This window comes from Lycorma delicatula, chromosome 1 (genome assembly GCF_047948215.1).
Source record: "Lycorma delicatula isolate Av1 chromosome 1, ASM4794821v1, whole genome shotgun sequence".
Taxonomy (NCBI): Eukaryota; Metazoa; Arthropoda; class Insecta; order Hemiptera; family Fulgoridae; genus Lycorma; species Lycorma delicatula.
In genome coordinates, this window is record NC_134455.1 from 140,114,386 (window position 1) to 140,121,122 (window position 6,737).

The 6,737-nt window shown below is 28.0% G+C and overlaps 1 protein-coding gene across 3 annotated transcripts in view; it reads left to right on the plus strand.

Moving 5' to 3' along the window:
* The window catches only part of LOC142323194 (uncharacterized), a 40,614-nt gene extending 34,096 nt beyond the window's left edge, over window positions 1-6,518 (plus strand). For 2 of the 3 annotated variants that reach the window (XR_012756045.1, XR_012756047.1), the window contains 2 exons: window positions 736-1,007; window positions 6,027-6,518. The gene's annotated coding sequence lies outside the window, so the exon portion shown is untranslated. The remainder of the gene's footprint in view (window positions 1-735; window positions 1,008-6,026) is intronic. The other variant, XR_012756046.1, reaches the window with a different exon arrangement.
* The last annotated feature ends 219 nt before the right edge of the window (window positions 6,519-6,737 follow it).

The window sequence follows — 6,737 nt, forward strand, 5'->3', positions numbered from 1 at the left end:
TTACTTCCTCTTTATAATCTTATTCATAATAAACGTAGTATTTCTTCCATCAGATGTTAATGTTATATTTAAATTCCCCAGAATGCTTCACAGTTCCTAATGATATTTCTAAATCCTCTCCCTTTCCTCTGACCACCGTGTACCATGTCTTTTCTACATTAATTTCCAATCCTCATTTCCTGTATTTGGTAATTAAGCTCTCCATCATATATAAAATATCATCCATATCCTCTGCCAAAATAACCTGATCATCTGCAAACAATAAATTGTAAATATAGTTTTCCTCTATCAGAACTTAAATTTGACTACATTTATGAGTCCAATATTTCAGCACCTTCTGCAAATAAATTTCAAATAATGTTGGGGAAATACAACTAAGTAAACCCTTAGTAACAACGAAGTCATCAGACAAATGTGTACCAACCTTTACCCTGCTTTTAGAACCCTGATAAAAATTTTTAACTGCATTTATATAAATTTCTTTAACACCACAGTCTTTCATAGCTGTCCAAAGAAACTTAACAGGAACACTATCATAAGCTTTTTTCAAGTCAATAAATATTACATGCAACTCTATTAGAGGCTAATGACGTTTCAATAAGATGTTTTATGCAGAAAACATAATCCCCACAAGATAAACAAGAACGGCCAGAAGTAATCATTTAAACCACATAATATTAATATGTTAATCTAATATAGCAATGAAAAATTGTTTAATCTTTAAATTTATTTCAGTTTGATAACAATGTCAACCTAACATTTACAAATATAAGCTTTGAAAATTGCTTTAAAAGAAATGAAATTGAATTAAAGAATTCTATTCTTTAAGTAAGATTAGAATCATAGAGGCTAAAAAGAAACATCAATGCAGTTGAGTAGATTTGGTAAAACCCCACTGTTTTATAAATCTATACAGTGCTTGTCTTCATGTGTGAGACAGTCTCATACAAGAAGAAAACCAATTGTCTCACACCTGTGTGATAATTGGTCATAAGGAACATGTTAAGGTAATTGAGGTTTGTCTTAGTAATAACAAATATCTGATACATTAATTAAGAATTCTTGCCTTGAACTGTCAAAAAGTTCGCTTACTGATACACCACATATTAATGGATACTAAAACAAATCTTAATAATTTTTAATTTTATGAGATACCTTAATATTGTAATTAGCTTAAAATGGATTAACTTGTTAAATTTTAATGTATCTAAATAACTACAAATTTTATTGATATGTGATGTGATGTATATTTATACGATCTATTTTAATGTACACTAAACAAAGTAAATCTAAATTAACCAAAGTAGTTATTATTTAATATCTATAATAAATAATATATTGTATATATTATTAAAATAATACTACTTCAAATGAGAGTTGCACACTTTGACAAGGTATAAAGAAATAGTGTTACAGGGTTCAAATTATGCAGACATTAGCTATCTATATCTATCTGACTTTTATGATTGTAAAAGTTAGATGCTTGGCTTTTCTGTGAATTAAAAATAACAGCTATAATGTATTCAGTTAGCATAGAGAAGAATAAACAAACTTTGTGTGAATGAGTTCGTCATGATTCTGCTGAACACTTCCCGTATATCAGTGCAAATTCACAACGCAACCATATCTATATACATCACTATAGTCATTACTCACCGATAATTACAGTAGTCGTGAAATCAAACGTTTATGTAATGTTATGTCTTCTCAGTTCTATTAAAACCCTTGATCTTTTAAAATGATCACTCTTTTGTTCTCGTGTTCAATCTTTGTGTTTCTGTTACTTATTTATTTACTCTAATGTTATTAAAGTTAATATAAGCAATTTTTTTTAAGATTGTTGTATCGTGAGTGTAGTGTATTTCCTAGATTTGTGTCTGTACGACTTGAGTTACACGTTATTTTGATACCATGTCTGTTACCGATTCAGCTGATAATAGTGCCGATTATTGATACCCCGCCCAAAAAATGGCCGTGAAATAAGTCCCTAAGTCATGCGGAAAAACCATAATTTTAAATGCTGCTTACAAAAGCGAATTACAGAGTAATCTAACGGCGTTGATTTCGTATGTATTTAATAAATATGCTAAGATAAATGGAAGTTGTGGTGCTTCAGTGTACAATGTGATTCAAGAGGTATAAATTTACTAATGAATTACGGTCTCATAACAAAACAAAACCCAACAAGCCAGTTGAAGAAAAAGTTGACGATTTCGATAAAAACGGGATTTGTAAAAAAGTACATGAATTTTATTTTTGAAACGAACTGCCTACATTAGACAAAATGTTATGAGTGGTAAATGACGTTAACCCTCTACTAGATTTCCAAAGAACAACTTTTTATAAATTGTTAAAAAGTATGAATTTTAAATACGAAAATCGGGGCCGGTAAAGTGCTTTAATGACAGGTATGATATCATTATATGGCGAAGACGTTACCTCAATGAAATAAAGAAAAAAATGCAAGAATGCCGCAGAACATATTATGTGGATGAAACTTGGGTTAACAAGGCCATACGAAAAGTTTCGTTTGAAAGATAAGTTTGTGTATTCTAAAGAAGCCTTTGTGTGTGGCTTATCAACCGGTAGTAAGGTTCTAGTAAAGGCATTACTTTTATCCAGATTTGAGTACTAGATCGTGGATACTAGTGTTCTCTGGTGGTTGGGTATCAATTAACCACACATCTCAGGAATGGTCGACCTGAGACTATAAGGCTATACTTCATTTACATTCTTATGCATCATCCTCTGAAGTAATACCTTACAGTGGTTCCGGAGGCTAAACAGAAAAAGAAAGTAAAAAGATACAACACATAAACAAAGATGAATTTTGTTATAATTTTTGCCTCTGCCATTAGAGAAAGAGTACAAGGGTTAATACTGTTATATCTTTTATTAATTCTTTATTCTATAACAAAATACATGGAATAAAACAAGTTTCTGGAAATTTATTACATTCCAATTTTATTTTTATTTAAGTGAACTTCCTTCACACTTTTCATTTACCTTTCATTATTTAGTTGATTTCAAACTTATAATTATATCCCATCTTGGTCACATTCTTCTTCTTTTTTTAAAAATTGCCATTTGATTAAAAGCTACGTTTCAAACGGAAAAAACTTTGTTCCTTTACTGTTGCCAAAAAATTTTAAGTTGTCTCAGAAAATAAATTTTTGGTAATTGAGCAGCAGGTAAAAAATATGTCATTGATGAGTCATGTATTCGAGATTGATGAAAGAAAAAGGATTTAGCGCTTGGCACTTTTTTCTAAAAAAAGATAATTTCCTGGACCAAAATCCAAAAAGTTCCTCCTATTGGAAAAAGAACTGTCTTCTTTATAATTAAAAAAAAAAAAAAGGTAAAAGTATTTATTTTTCAGTCTCTACAGAGATGTGCATTATAAAGCTGAAACAAATAGCTTTAGGTAATATTGAGAATTTTTCAGCTAGCAGAGGTTGGTTTCAAAAATTTATGTTAGATCTATCTGGTTTAACTATAAGAAGATGAATCACTATTTATCAAAGATTGTATTTGCATAGGAAGAAACATGTATAGAATTTCAGCAATGTGTTATTGGGTTGTGTAAAACATTCAGTTTAGAACTACCACAAATAGGCAATGCCGATCAAATGCCTGTATACTTGGAGATGCTACAGAATTCAATTTTAACTTTGGCTGCTGAAAGAAGCATTCCTATTTGAACTGGTTGTGAAAAACAAAGAGTACAGTTATGTTTACCATTTTAGCAGATGGAAACAAAACTTCCACCTTTTGCTGTTTTCAAGCAGAAGACTTTGCCCAAAGAAAATTTCTCAGAAGGGATAATTGTTCAATAAAATGAAAAATAGACAGATGGATACTCATTTAATGGATGACTGGTTAAAATTGATGTGGTTGCGTAGACCCAAAAGCTTGTGAAAGATAAAATCTATTCTTGATAAAATTTAACTGAAAATGTGAAAAACTCATCAAAAAATAATTCTGAATTAGTAATTATCCCAGGAGGATTAACTACTCTCCTTCAACCTTTAGTTGTATGTATTAATAAGACTTTTAAAGACAGATTGAAAGAATTTTATTCTTTGTGAATGGCAAACAATGATCATTCATTTACACACTCTGGGTGAATTAAAATACCATCTCCTTGGTCTGTGAATAGATATTTACTGCATGAGGGAAATATATCTTCACAGTTAGCGATTAAACACTTCAAAAAGCGTTCAGTTTTCAAATAATATGGATGGGACAGAAGATGATACTCTCTGTGAAAACAAAGACTCTGATTCTGGATCTGAAAATGGATACAAGTGAAGATGATCAACTGGAAAGCTTGGCAATTTTAAATAGTTATTTATTAATTTATAATAACATTAATAAATAAATCTGAGAAAATGAGAGTTGTTTATTTTTTACTAATACCATATTTTATATTAATTGAGGTATCTAGATGTAAATAAGTATAAATTCTACAGTTTTTTTTTCTCATCATCCTTAAAAGTAGCCTACAGGTCTTATGCAGTGGCAAGGCTTATGTGGATAAATATGGTAGTTTTATTTTAACAAAGCATCTAAAGAAAATAAAATGTATTTTAAAATAATTTATGTCACTCTCCGTGAGCATTTTTGGGCTTGTGTCTTTTCATTGAGCTTGGGATCTTGTTAATCTCAATCTTTATGTGTATATTTATAAAAAGTTTTTATTAACATCATATATCATCACCAGACATCAGATAGACCTTTACATATAATTATTAAAAAAATTAAGGAAAAAAAAAATTTAATTGAGTTATTATATTTGTCCATTGTACAGATACAAATTACTAACATCACAATATCTGAAATCTATATGAATGTATACTTTTTTAGATTAATTCGTTAACAACTAGGTATATTAACCTACTACATGTTTTGTAAAATTATAAAATCTGATGTTTTAAACATTAAATACATTTAAATTAGTTTTGTGACATTCTGCAAGACTACATATAGAAAAACACATACACAAAACATAACCTGTATATTTAATGCAACAAAATACTTATAAGTTTATTTTTAAAACATAAAATAATTAAAACTTAACTAAAAGTTGTACTTAGAAACTAAATAGAATTAACTGCATAAGGTGAAATATATGACAAAATAAATATCACAGATGATGTATATAATACATTACAATGCATTATATACATCGCCATGCAATGCATCGCCTACAGTCTGTAACTTTTAACTTTATTATTCAAATTTTTTTTATTATTTATGTATATATAATTTTTTGTTTTGTATAAATTTTATTATCTATGTATAAATTTATACCACTTTAATTATCTATTCTAATATTCATTGTCAAAAATTCCAATTTTGATCCTCCTTACTTACTGGCTGTTTTTCTTGATTAGCTGGTTCAAGTAAATTAATTTTACACTAGCTACTTCTTATCTTATATTTGATTTCTAACTGATGATTAAATTTAATTTAGCATTACTTTCAATTTTATAACAATTTTTTATAACACATTTATTTCAGTGACAAAATATAATAATTAAATTTTAATAATACATTATCATAAAAGTAACAATACAATCCAAAAATTATTTACAACTGAAACTATAAAAGTAAACTTAAAATAAAGTTTTAGAATTGGAAATTCAGTTCCCACTGAAATGGTAAAACAATATTATTGCATAAATTCAATGTTCAACCCCAAGTCACTATTATGACTGTTATTGTGGAAAAAAGTTCTTTTTCAGAAAGTGTTCGTTTCAAAATTTAATAGGAATATCTGATATTACCAAATTGAAATATATAAAGACAAAATTACACCAGCGAACCTACAAAAAATATCCTTTCTCTATAGCCAATGATATGATTAGATAGGCAATTATAAGCACATATGATTACAAAGTAAACAGCTCCAGAAATAACAAAAATAATTAAACACTTAGTGAATATAATTGATTAGTTGCTGCTCATCTCCATCAGCTATCACAATGTCAATGCAACAGAAATTATATGCATCTTTTGTTTAGGTTCAATGCTACTGATATGGAATAAATGAGAGAAATTTTGTTGATATGATGCTGCTGCTACACGGACTACAGCAAATGAAGTTATTTTTTCTAAGTGTATGGTACAAGCAGGAGTGCTGGTGAGAAAAATATATTGTACTACAGTACTGAGTTAGTGCAAAACAATACTAGAACAATATTAACAAAAAAATATTACAAATATACATGTACAATATAACAGTATTAATAAACAATAATAACAAATATACATGAAAAATTTTAACAAGAACAATATTCACAAGATGAGTTGAATATGGAGATTTGTTACTCAAGTCCTAAACATTAAACAACAATCTATTCCTATGGAAGAAATACATTTTTCTATGAGTAACGTTTTTTATTTTATTTAATAAAAAAAAATATGTTAGCAAGTTTCTAATATCAAAGCTAAATTTATTAATGAATTTTGTCATTATGTAAAGATTATTTTTATTAAAATTATGTTATTTGTGAAATCCCATAAAACTATAAGTTTAATTTCTTGTGATTTAATTAATCACAATTTAATGTAATTGTCTGCCTAACTTATTTAAAATTCTACCTACCTACAGTCAAATAATACTTTCACAGATAATATAATATCTTCCACGCAATATAGAAACAGTCACTCACTGTAAATTTTTAAAGTAAAGGTTATAAGTTTTATATTCATATTTCCATAAGTGTTATATG